A 12,889-nucleotide genomic window follows, 5' to 3' on the forward strand; every position below is an offset into this window, starting at 1 on the left:
AGCAGCCCTTGCATGTGTCTTGGTTCTTTGGTCAATTTTAAGGAAAATTAAGCCAGTGTTGACGAAGGACATTTTTCTATACAGACCTGTGATATTGGCCTTACAGGTTTCTTTCAAAACTCTACAGGTTTTATGCAAAAATGTAACTAGACTTTGAAAATGACTATGGGCTGCTTGATAAGAAGAGGCCATGTATGTATGCATTTCCCTATCTTTATGCTTGCTTGATGAGAAGAGGCCATGTATGTATGCGTTTTATTGCCTTTGTAAAAGGCCATAAGATCTATTTGACTCTCTCTCTCTCTCTCTCTCCCCCCCCCCCCCCTCCCCCATTGGTGCCCGCTCTCTCTATCTTCACACACACTTCTCGACACATTTCTATATATATTTGTGTGCATATCCATGCATGCACACACACACACACACACACACACACACACACACACACACACACACACACACACACACACACACACAAACAGGTATGCTTGCAGATGCCTAAGGGATAGAGTGCTAGATGGTTTTGGCTACAGATGGTCTTTGCTGGAGCTGCTACAAACCTCTTAAGGAGGTATAGAGATGACGCCCTGGCTGCCAGGAGTCTATTCTACTTTTTGACTTTGAAATGAACCTAGGATCTACGCTTCGAGGAGCTGTTTGGGCGTTAGTAATTGAAATCAATTGAATTTGACACTTTCAGGGGTAGCAATTATTTATAATTGATGACTTCTGTGCTTATAGCAGTTTTGAAAATAACTTGGGCTTTTTAAGGTGCTTTATAACCAAGTGCCTATAAATTGAGGGACGGGCATGACTTGTAAATTCAGACTGTGTGAGTGAGCGAGTTTTTTGGATGTCACATCATCATGCTCGTTCACACTCCTCTGTTTGGCGAGGTAGGATATTGCCACGTCATCACTTTGTGACGGGCGCAGTTCGCTGGCCCTCAAGTCGAGTGTCCTCGACGGTATTTCCCTAGAATTCACAATTTGGTGAGTTACAATTTTTCTTTGTAAGGGGGCGCCATATGTGCTTTTGGAGCATGTGTTTTTAGTGAGTTTTTGGGTGCCGGTTTTTGTAACATGCGCTTTTGGGCCTCATTGCCTTTAAATATGAGCCTTGGGGGTCTATTGTAGCAGATTGGGTGCATGGTTGCACGAGTGCAAAGTGACTCCCCGGCAGTTGTACTCTCAGATTATGAATAACAAAAGAATCGCCAAAAAGGGGCTTTGACCTAGGGGTTAATGCTTCCTGGAGTGGAACTCCGGCACATCATATCTTTTATCCACAAAGTGCGATGTTCTCTCTTTCAAGTTCAAGTATTTGCTTCTGGTTCAGTGATTGTTGCAGTGAATCCACCACCTCGCCAGTGGCTTGACAAGTTGCCGATTACAGTGATATCGGAGCTTAGATAATTGTTCCTCTCAGAGAAATCTTGTCCAAAACTGCAACAATCGATTGTGAAAGCAATGCTTTTTCATTCTCAAAGATGAGCACACAAAGAGGAGAAGCAGTATGATGATAAAGAGAATATGATAACAAAAGTGTTTTGCTTTTGGAAGAAGCTTTTTACAAAAATTACTTTTTAAAGAAGCAGCTTTTTATAGAAATTGCTTCTTGAAGAAGAAGCTTTTTGACGAAGTGCTTTTGATTAAATTGCTTTTCGAAATTTGGGTAAGATAATATATAAGCAAACCTAGGCTAGCACTATTAAGCAGAAGAAACCAAGAGAGCACAAGGCAATCTTGCAGCAGGCCCTCAAGGTAGCTCCTCAACAAGAACCCCCAGCGTTCTCTTCAACCAAAAACGCCAACACACCATCAACGTTTTTCAGCTTGCCTTGGCGATTTCCCCATCAGCGTTTTCAGCCAGGGATTGCAGCAACAAAAGACTTCAGTAGTTAGCGCTTGGACCCCCCCGCTGCCTAGCGTTTTCCAACCAGCTATTCAACGTTTTTGAGTCACCTAAACCAGCGTTTTTGAGCTGCAGTTTTCAGCCTTTAAGGACCAGCAGATTGCAGCCGTTATAGCATTTTGGGACAGCAGCAACACATCAGATTTTCAGCAGCCTTAAGGGACCAGCAGATAGCGTTTTTGCAGCAATAGCATTTAGCCAAATCAGCGTCTACTTTATCACCATTTTCAGCCGAAGACGGAGTCAAGTCGTCGCCGTCAACATCGTCCTAGTTGCCATTGCATCATAGTCATCAAGCGGCATCAAAGTTTGTACGAGTTTGTGCAATCTATAGTAGACCACTCTCGCCATCGAGAGAGGGGCCTTCGGAGGAGGGTTTTACAACTCCCTGGTGTAGTATTCTCTTCTCTCTCTATCTCTCACTCTCATACACCTTCACACATAGTGTCCATTCACTTTGTTTGTGTCCATTGCACTCTCTTATTAAAGAACGAAAGGCTCTCCCTTCCCTAAGTAAAAGGAACCTTGAGCACAGTTCGGAGAACTCATCTTGAGCAAAGTTCAACATTCATTCCGCTGCACCTTACATTGGTATCAGAGCTTTGTCAGTGTTCTGTATCACTCAAGGAAAGAAGCACAAGAACCACATTTTTTTTTTGCTTGTTGCGGTCGCACGTAACCCAAGTCCTCTTGGGCGTGTCGATTTCTAATCGTGTTTTTGAAGAGTGACAGGAAACCCAAGAAAGAAGGGCTTGTCCAGCCTCCCCTTGTTCTCTTTTCACTCATTGAGAGCGGACCGTGCACTTAGCAGCCGGCCAATCGACATGAGGTGGGAAAAGCAACCTTGGTGTGAGCGCAAGGCTGCCAAGGGGTGCGCCCGCGGAAAAGAGCAGAAGAGAAGATCCTTCTCTAAGACAGATTGCATCTCAAGAACTCAAGACCCTTAAGAACCTCAAGACCCGCAAGAACCTCAAGAACTCAAGAACCCCAAGAACCAAGACCTTCAAGAACCCAAGTTCCTCGTGAACTTAAGACAGAAGAACAAGACGGATATGCAAAAAAATTTCAATCAAAACGACAAACGGAAGCGGGAAGCCTAAATTAGGCCGTTAAGGCCCCCCAAGACCACAAGAACCCACAAGAACCCACGACTTCAGTGGATGGTCATCACCCAAAAGCGGAATGGATACTTCGCATGAAGTTGATGAGCATGGGAGTGGCGAAGAAGTGTTTTCCTCACTAGGAGGTTTTTCCGACCCTTCACCATCTACGCCAAAGATTGCACCAGATCCTATGGAAGCTTTCGACAAGATGATGATAGACAGAGAGTTAGAACGCAAAGCAAGAAAAGCAGAAATTGATCGTAAGTACGAAGAAAGAATGACAGCCATAGCGCGTGAGCGTGACGAAAGAGAAGCAAAATTTGATCGCGAGAACAAAGAAAGACAAGCAACATTTGATCGCGAGAACAAAGAAAGACAAGAGAAGGGCGACCAACACATGAAAGAGTTGTGGCCACTTTTTTCTATTGTGCATGCGCAGTTTGGACAGAATCAGGAAAAGGAGACTCTTTCAGTCTCTTCTTCTCCAGAGCATGACACACATGATTTGCATGATGATTTGAATGATAATGATGAGCATGATGATTTGGATGATAAGGATAAGCATGAAGAATTATATGACAATGACAAGCATGATGATTTGCATGATCAAGATGTGATTTCTCACAAGCATGATGATTTGCATGAAGATGATGTGATTGTTCACAAGGATGATGTGTTAGTTGATACTTTTTCTAGTGAAGCTAACCTCGTTGCAGATTCGATCGATCACGAAGAATCGATCTTGGCTTTCGAGTGAAGGTCCACAACACACACACAACCCCCCCCCCCCCCCCAACAGATTCGATTAAACACGACGAACCGATATTGGCTCTTGATCCTAGGTCCAAAAAAGCCCCCCAGGAAGTACTATGTGTTCGAATGATTAGTCAACACGCATTGTTCGAGTGTTTCATTCGTGATGCTTTCCTGTGTTTTAGTCGGCGTCTTTATGTGATCCCTATTCATAGGCATGACATATTGCACGTTGAGCACGATCCACTCAGTGGTTACCCTTGCACCTTCAGAAGACGCAGGCTACGATTTGGAAGGCGTTTGGTTGTAACAGGCTTCTCTATCTCATGGCGCGGACCTTTTTAGGTTATTTACGGGAGGAGTGATGAGGGAGTCATTGAACAGCTCATGTCTCGAACCAAGATGGTTATTTGTGGGGGGAGTGTTCATTGACGGCTATATGTTTCTATGTGGTGTAACATGCATATGTGAGCATTTGTGTTGCATTGTGATATGCCAACCACTGAAAATATTCCTAATTGGGTGAGATTGCTTGGGTATGTACTTTTAGTGCATCAAGACACCTGTTCAAGATTAGCGCGGTCTGGGTGTGATGGCTAATTTTGCTATGCGAGAATATCAAGAGCTCCGATGTGGAATGAGAATATACTCCTTATTGGATGAGATTTTGTAATGTGCAGTGGAAGTGAATGATGGTGTATGGCTCAAGATGAGTGATCAGTGGGTGCTCAAGGTTCCTTTTTCCGACGGGAAGGGAGAGCTTTCCTTGACTTCATGAGAGAATGTGCAATGACCAAAACAAGAGAGTGGAATGCAAGTTGTGAGTGAGTGCAAGAGAGTGCTAGAGAGAGAGAGAGAAGAGACGACACCAGATGGGGTCCCAAACCCCTCTCCAAGGGCCCCCCTCTCTATTGCTAGAGAGGTATTTGTTAAGATTGCACGTCTGGTACAATGCTTCTAGATGCTGTGGTACTCGACGCGACAATGTCGACGTCGACGACGATGAGGAAGACTGATGTCTGCGATGCTAATGGCTGAAATCTGAAAATGCTAGGCCTTCTGTTGGGAATCTGCTGGAATTGCGGCTCTATGGGGCTGATCTGCTGCCACCGACGCGTCAAGGGCTGAAACTGAAAACCGCTAAAACGCTGGTTGGTTTGTGCTGAAAACTGAAAACACTAGGCTGATCTGAGTGCGGGTCGTGACGACGAGGTTTTGCTACCGGGCAGGCTAAGGGCTGAAAACTGAAAACGCTGATGGCTGAAGTAGCTGCAGTCCAAAAACGCGAAGGGCTCTTTCTGAGAGAAACACCAAGAGCTGCTGGTCATGCGAGCACTACGGCTGCTACTGGGTTCTTGCTGCTCTTGGGTCATTTGCTCCTTCTAGCGCCCAATGGGCCTCCTCTGTAGGTAAAAAGGTGTAGGTCGAGCAGCCCCCAATTCAGCCCACGATTCTAAAAAATAATAGTCACTTATTTAATTAAATGACTTTATAAGAGTTGGTTCTCATGCTATTGCAAAACTGTGTCATGCGATGGAAAGTGTTCATGCTTAGTACTGAATCATGATGCTAATGCTATGGGTTGCGCAATCAGACGGTATGCAGCTACTCTAAGTGCGTGGACATGCACGGATTGCGTACAGGCTCACAAGGGTGCCATAACACTTCCTAGGCTACCTAAACCCTAGAAGTAGGAATAGCTTGTCCACATGCACATAGAGTTAGATGTGCACGTGACATTCCCCCCTTTTCAAGGTGAGGTACTGGTATCGAGCTATATGGCTTCCATATAGTCCGCCAACAACTCTTGGGAGTCTGCGAAGAAATTCATCAATTATAATTTCTGCAATTGCATCGGAAATCATATTCGCTTCATAATCCACTGTATCATGTCGTTTGACTAGTACACGTGAGGCTTGAATCACTCGTTCCGCATGATAAAGCTCGTGTAAAATCAGTTCACGTCCATCTTTGAACAAATTAATAGTATGTCCTCGAAAGCTAATTGCTGCATTATATTGGAATGACCAATGCTGACCAAGAATCATGTCATAATAAGATAAAGGTGTCACAAACTGCTGACATGTCAAAGCCCTAAAGAAGGGAGTCAACTTGCAGATGTTGGCCGAAGGGCCTAAACCCTAAGAAGAACAAGTAACAGAAGAAGTCCTACCAACTTATGGGGACCCCGTCCGATGGGGCCTGAAGTGACTAAAGAATCAAATAAGCAAGACTCACACACACACACACACACACACACACACACACACACACACAAGAAATTGCGAAGTTGGTTGATGACGTGGCAGATTTTCGAAAATCATGCTGGTTGATGACGTGGCATGTTGTACGGATTTTTGCGTTTTGCGCTGACTGCTGATGTGGCAGCTATACGGAATTCCGGATTTTACGCTGGCAGCTTTTGAGCATTGCTTTTGGACCAAATGATTTTGAGTTTGAAGGCTTTTCACTGTAAACTGCTTTTGGGGCCTAAGGCCTTTAAATATGAGGTTAGGGCTCATTCTCTAGCATGCTTCTTGGAGAAGGTGCAGAGTCTAGAGTATCGGCTTGTACTGTGTTGATGCAATATAAAGAAATACCGAAAGGGGCACCAAGGTTTGGGGCCAATACTCTCTGGGGTGGAATTCCGCCACTCCGTGTCGCATGTCGTCTCTCTCTCCCTCTCTCTCTCTCTTAGTTCAGTTGTTATTGAAGTGCTAAAAGTTTGTTCAGTCGGTTTTTTTCTATTGGCTCTATTGGCACGTGGTGCCTATCTTGTGACAAAAGACAAAAGACAAGACAAAAGGAAATCCAGTTGATCTGCATAATTTTGAATACCGAACTGCAACTGTTGAACTGTCCCATCACAAGTTAAATTGATCCATTTGCTAACTCCACATCATATAAGTGAGATGTCTTTTGAGCTGGTAAGCCACGTTGTTGAACTATTTGAGTACTGACGAAATAATTTGAGCATCCGTTGTCCACCAAAATGTTGATGGAGCGACCATTAAGAGTTCCAAGAAGGCTCAAAACTTGCTGTGAGAGAAGTCCCAAAACTGAAGAATTGCACTGAGCATGCTTCATAAGAATAGTCGTATCTTCTGAGACATGAATTGTATTGACCATAGATTTTCCTTTATCTCGAGCAGAAGTTGGTTGTTCAACATTTGATGATGTGAAGAATTGCATTGAGCATGCTTCATAAGAATAGTTGCATCTTCTGAGACATGAATTGTACCGACCACAGATTTTCTTTATCTTGAGCAAAAGCTGGTTGTTCAGCATTCAATTATGTTTCCGCGTTGGAATTTCTTTTCAAATTAGATGGATTTGATCTCTTTGGACATTGATACCATCTATGGTCACCATTGCAAATTGTACATAAACCTTCCTTCTTTGAAGTCGAAGATGCATTTGACGAAGAGCCTTGCTGAGTATTGTAATGCCGATCTTGAGAAAAATCATGTCCTTTACCACGATCAAGTGGAGCATTTGAAGGAGATCTGCTTTGAGATTGTCGATCTTGAGAATAGAACCTTGAAGTTGAATAAGGTGTTGTGGCTTGTTGTCTCAACTGAGATTGATGCTGTTGACTTTGGCTAAAGCTTTTTGTGCGATCGTATCGTGAAAAGCGAGCGTTGTTTGAAGATCTGACACCAGGGAGAAAACTCTGTGTAGGGCGCCGATTATCGCCAAGACGCTCCACATAGGCAATTGCAACATCCAAGGTGGTAGGGTTGTATTTGTGCACATCGTCGTTCAGGTTGGGTTCGAGTCTGTCGATAAAGTTGTGAAGTTTATCAAAGGGACTAAGGATCTCTATCTCCAGAATTAGCCTTTGGAACTCTGTGATGTACGCGGCCAAGGAACCTGTTTGGCTCAGGCGGCGAAGAGAGGACTGACCATAAAAATCCACATTGGCAGGTTTGAACGCCTTGCGAATAGCACATCGGAATTTATCCCAAGAAGGTGTGTGTTTATCATCAGCAACCTGTCGTTGCCACCAAAGAAATGCCGTGTCCTTGAGTAGAGAACTAGCAAGTGTAACTTTTTTACTCTATACTAAGTCCGTGCTGGACAAGTAGACCTCCATTTTGAATAGCCATTGGTCCAGCATGCGCTTGTCGCAGCGACCATTATACGGTTCCGGTAGTTTAATGTCAAGTTTCTTCTTCTGTGCAACATTAAAATTTTTATAAAGTAATTGAAGTTCGCGATTGTCTACCTCATCTGTTGGATTTGGTTCGTTTGGTTCGTCCACTGAAGCTTTGGAAGAAGGTGTGGAAGATGCTGCATGTGTAGTCCGAGAAGCAATAGGACGACTTCGAGAAGTGTTTTGCGTCTGCATCTGATCCAAACGACTGTGAAGTGATGCGAGGCTTGTGGAGAGTGTGGCCATCTCTTCCTTGGTAAGAGTAAGGGCGTCGTCTGATTGACCACCTCCGTCTTGAGAATTCGGCATGGTTACTCCAAAGGAAATAATGAACAGGTGTTGAAGCAGGTTCTGGGACGGGTGCTCTGAGAGCGGAAACTATGTCCGGAATGGAACGGGTTCCAGCTCTGGTAAATCATGTGTAGGGGAATTCTCTGGCAAGAATTAGAACAGGTATTGCCGCGGGTTCGGGTGCAGGAGAATCTGGAATCTCAATTATTTCGGGTTTGGGGGTATCGCGTATTGTGATAATCTCGCAAGGAGGACGATTTTCGGAAAGGATGTTACCAGGCAGTTCGGCTACGTAAGACAGGTATGGAACCGGAACATTATGGACTTCGTTGTCCATGAGACGTGCGAGGCCAGCACGACTGAATCACCGTGAAGCAAATGTGCACAGAAAGGCTAGTGCTGAAGGATTCGCTGCCAGTAACGTACGGATAAGAGATTGTGCTGGCTGGCATTTGTTTGGTGTTCTTTGGGGTAAATTAAAGCAAAGTCACCATCTTTGGCCGGCCACCCAATTAGGGGCAGCGAACAACTTAAAAAATTAAGTCTCAAAGGCTTAATCTTCAGCCAGCGTAAAAAAAAAGCTTTGCATCGTAACTTTTCAGCAGTGTAAACTTTCAGCTAGCGTCAAAAGAAGTACAACGTTAATGATTGAGTTGCCAGATGGGTGCGACCCTTGGAAAGCGCCAGCGTAAGTGAATTCAGCATGTTGCCGCTTGGGAGATGAAACGCTTGGGGAAAAAGGGTGCCATTGATTTTGTGTCAGCCAACAGCAAGGAATCAGCCCAATGATTCAGCCAGCGCATAATTTAAGCATTTCAGCCCTTTTGGCAAGTCCCACGATGCATGGAAAGGGTGCGAGCAAGGGGGGAGACTGGGTGCGAGCACTTGGTGAAAAGGTGCTTCTTGCCGGCTTGTGCCCTTTCACGGGAAGGGGTGCGAGAGCGGGTTCGAAACGGTGTCACCCAAGCAAAGGTGCACAAGATTCTCCAGGTGCGCTGCACGCACACATCACTAGTACAATATAGTTATTGAACAAATACCCATGTTACCTCATACCGTCGCGAGAAAAATTACATTCCATCTTTCTTCCGCTTTCATACAACTCCTGGAAGGGGGTAGAGTGTAGCTGCGAGGGTGAGGCGCTCACAACCTTCGGGTCCCGGGAAAAAAATTTGCTCTGATACCTTTGTGAGGATAGTGCTGCTAAATTTATAATTAAGATTTAAAACTTCATACTTAAGATCAAACTAGGACTCAAGAGATTGAGTGTGTGTTTGATTGATTGAATGAATGCTTGAAAACTGAGTACAATAGGCTCCTTATATAGAAGACGAAGAGACACAAATGAAAAGACACGTCTCATGGTGAAGAGATGTGACTTTAGACGTAAAGACACATCCTTTCGGTGAAGAGCTGCAACCATTGGATGAAGAGTCGCAACCATAGAGCGAAGAGGTGTGACCAGTCGTCGAAGGAGTGTGGCTTTTGGCGAAGAGGCATGTCTCGAGCGAAGGGTCGTGACCATCCAAGCGTAGGGGTTCTCCTTGGCATGGCACTTTGCGTATCTGCAACTAGGAGTAGATGTAATACTGTGTGTCAAACCTGCTGTATATTATATATACCTGTTGGAGGGAGAGACTCACACACCCATGAAGTGCATGCAAACACTACCTAGATCAACATAATGTCAATCGAGGACACAGATGACACGATAGTCACACGGAGGAAATCTCTTAAGCTTGTCAGGTTGAGACCATCCTACACATACAACACTCTGGAAGGTCAACTAAACCACAATCAAGAACCTCACTGCTCTCAACTACACCACCTAGCCACATACACACATACGGAAGGTAACTCATCTAATCATGCCAGATTCGTACGAAACTTAAGGAAACACCATCCCCTCACTAGGATACACCTGTCCCTAAGCTTCTACACTCAAAACCCTCACTCTAAACCCATCTACGGAAAACGCGTAGGATGACAGAGCAGAATTTTGAAAGTGCCCGAAACTGAAATTTATGAGTACCTATGCGTAGCTTATGTCGCCACGATTCTATAGACTACTAGCACGCAGAAAACAGACATCGTTTGATACACTTACGGCCACAAATAGCTCGTAGATACGTCGGCGTGTGCGCTTCGTCTCGCGTGGAATGCTTGGCATTGTCGCGTAGCTCTCCTCGAGCCTACAACAATGGTGCAGTCGGATCTCCAATGTGTTGAGCGAGCGGGGCGTAGCGAGAGGATAAAGCTCACGCTCACTCTCTTTCTCTCTCACACACAGTAGACGGCAGCGCTAAAGTTTTTGATTATGATAAAAGTCTTTTTTACAAAATGACTTAGGTACCTTATATACTAAGGCTACTTTAGGTTTAACCAAAAATGGGGTTGAAAGGGTCAAATGGCTTTGTATTTACAATCTGGAAGTGCCATTGCACCCCAGCTTCTGAAACTAGAATAACTACTCATTACAAATGATGTTTATAGCCATAATCCGCAGCCTTTCATAACTCGCAAAAGATAAGACTTTGGTACGAAACTTGAGTTATGTTGTGTTGTTGACCCAGTGGTCAACACTCCCCCCTTCTGCGTTCATGTCGTCCCCGACATGACCTGATTGTCGATAGCGATGTGGTCTTTGCTGTCGTTTTGGCTTCATCTGTTGCATTGCTTGTAACTTTGTCGAATCACAACAAGAACTATGATCCATTAGAGCGGACATCTATCATCATAACCATTCATCTTTTGAGATCCTCTGATTACTTTTATGTCTGCTCTTCTTCATTGGGGACTTCTTTGTTCCTGTGCAATCATGTTGTTAGTGTTGTCTGTAGCTTTGTCATTGTAGGCCATTCTTCGACTCGTCATTGAGGAGAAGTATGCTATGATCTAAAATTGGTGCTCCAATTCATTTGTCAATTGATTTGAGTAGCATTTCCTTATTGTTGATGTAGAAGGAATATGTACAAGAGGATGGTGATAGGTGTCTTTGGATTAGGGTCTAAAACCTGGATGACCAAAGGGAAAAAACCTGGTGGGAAAAAAAATGCCTTTGGTATACGCTCTTATTGGAGTTGAGCAGTTGAACGTGAAGTACATGTTCATGAAAGGTGAGTGCTTGGGTGAAACACGAAAAGAGTGCCTGATGCAAGTGCCAATTATGGGACACTCTATATGCATATGAGAAATTTGTCAACAAAAGCATGCAATGTGAAAGAAGGAGATGATGGGTGTCTCAAGGAATAAATGTAGCACATGTGACATCAAAAGATGTCTCAATAGCTTCCACCTTTCCAAGAAGGGTTTTCGATGTAGAAGTTTCTCCACTCGTATCTCACTGTGCTCAGTACGTGAGTGTCTTTTGGACCTTCTCCTTCACTTCACTAAACTTAAGTACTTAGACTTCGACTCTTTTGCTCACCTATACTAGCATGAGCGACACAACGTAAATATGCTCAACTCTTCCAGCTTGAGCAATACCTAGAATAGCTAAGACGCTTAGACCAGAGAGAATATTACTTGAAGCTTTGGGACTAACACCTCACTCATTTTGTGGCTTAGCTGCTCGACTTTGACTTTTATGACTTGTAGGTTGCCTGTTGACACTGCTTTGTGACAAGTTCTTCGGCTGTTGTAGTGGCTGCTGAGACATACTTCGTGAAGTTTCATCGTTTTCTTGTACCTTCTTCTCTTTGTAGTGCTCAGGCCTCTCGTCAGTCTTTTCTTCATGTGGATTATGGATTTTTTTAAATATTTTTTTTCTTAATAATAAACAAAGAAAATCTTTAAAAAAACTTAACAAAAGAAAAATCATTCAAATAGAAATCTAAATGCTATGTACACTATACACATGTCCCTAGGGGCTCATATATGGATTTTGTCCCCATACTCCTCTGTAACACTACTATGAGGGCATATACTCTAAATTTCGTCAAAAAATTATCACAATAAAACGCAAAAGTTCAATGCCTCTCACAAAACATTGCCCTCTAATAGTCATAATGTTAGGTCCGCATTCAGAATGCCTCCCCCCTTCCTATTTGGGGTCATCCTTTACGACAGGGTATCGCAAAGGGTATGTGTTGTGCTTGGGCAATTAAAAGTTGTGCCTATGCAGGCCTTGTAATGTAGCCCTATTATGCATACACAGTCAATGCATTGAAAATATTTATGTTGTGCAAGATGTGGGTATAAGCAATTTGCTTATTGGCATTTGTTGGCGAGGCTTCCTATTCTAAGCAATGTAATGGTCTTTGAAGCTCTTGTATCGTTGCTTGATTGAAGCGACTTGCTCTCTTCTAACTGTACTGTAATCGTAGGAAGAATTGTAAGAATTCAAGCGGCGATGCACTGACAACAGTTTTGTTCTTCTTCTTTGGGACCCATTTCTTTGTGATTATTGGCTGTTTTGTTGGTGGCTCTCATTTGGGAATCCATACTTGCCCGTGCTTCGTTTGTGTTTGAAGAGACTTCTTTGGGATCCACCTTTTTGTTGTGTGAGTCGACAGTGGTCTTTGCTTCAGCTCTTGTACGCTTGGTTGGGGACAGGATTCAGGCTTTGAAAGTTGATATTGTGGTTGTTTTGGAATCCAAATGAATTCCTGACTTTTTTGTGCTTGAATCAACTTCTTTGGAGCCCAAACTTGAGTTGTGAAAGCTTGCAATT

At 43.8% G+C, this 12,889-nt stretch overlaps 1 protein-coding gene across 1 annotated transcript in view; it reads left to right on the forward strand.

Moving 5' to 3' along the window:
* Window positions 1–12,889, forward strand: part of LOC147456769 (uncharacterized) — a 63,967-nt gene that overhangs the window by 984 nt on the left and 50,094 nt on the right. The window lies entirely within an intron of this gene.

This window comes from Adiantum capillus-veneris, chromosome 5 (genome assembly GCF_014529385.1).
Source record: "Adiantum capillus-veneris isolate H3 chromosome 5, ASM1452938v2, whole genome shotgun sequence".
Taxonomy (NCBI): domain Eukaryota; kingdom Viridiplantae; phylum Streptophyta; class Polypodiopsida; order Polypodiales; family Pteridaceae; genus Adiantum; species Adiantum capillus-veneris.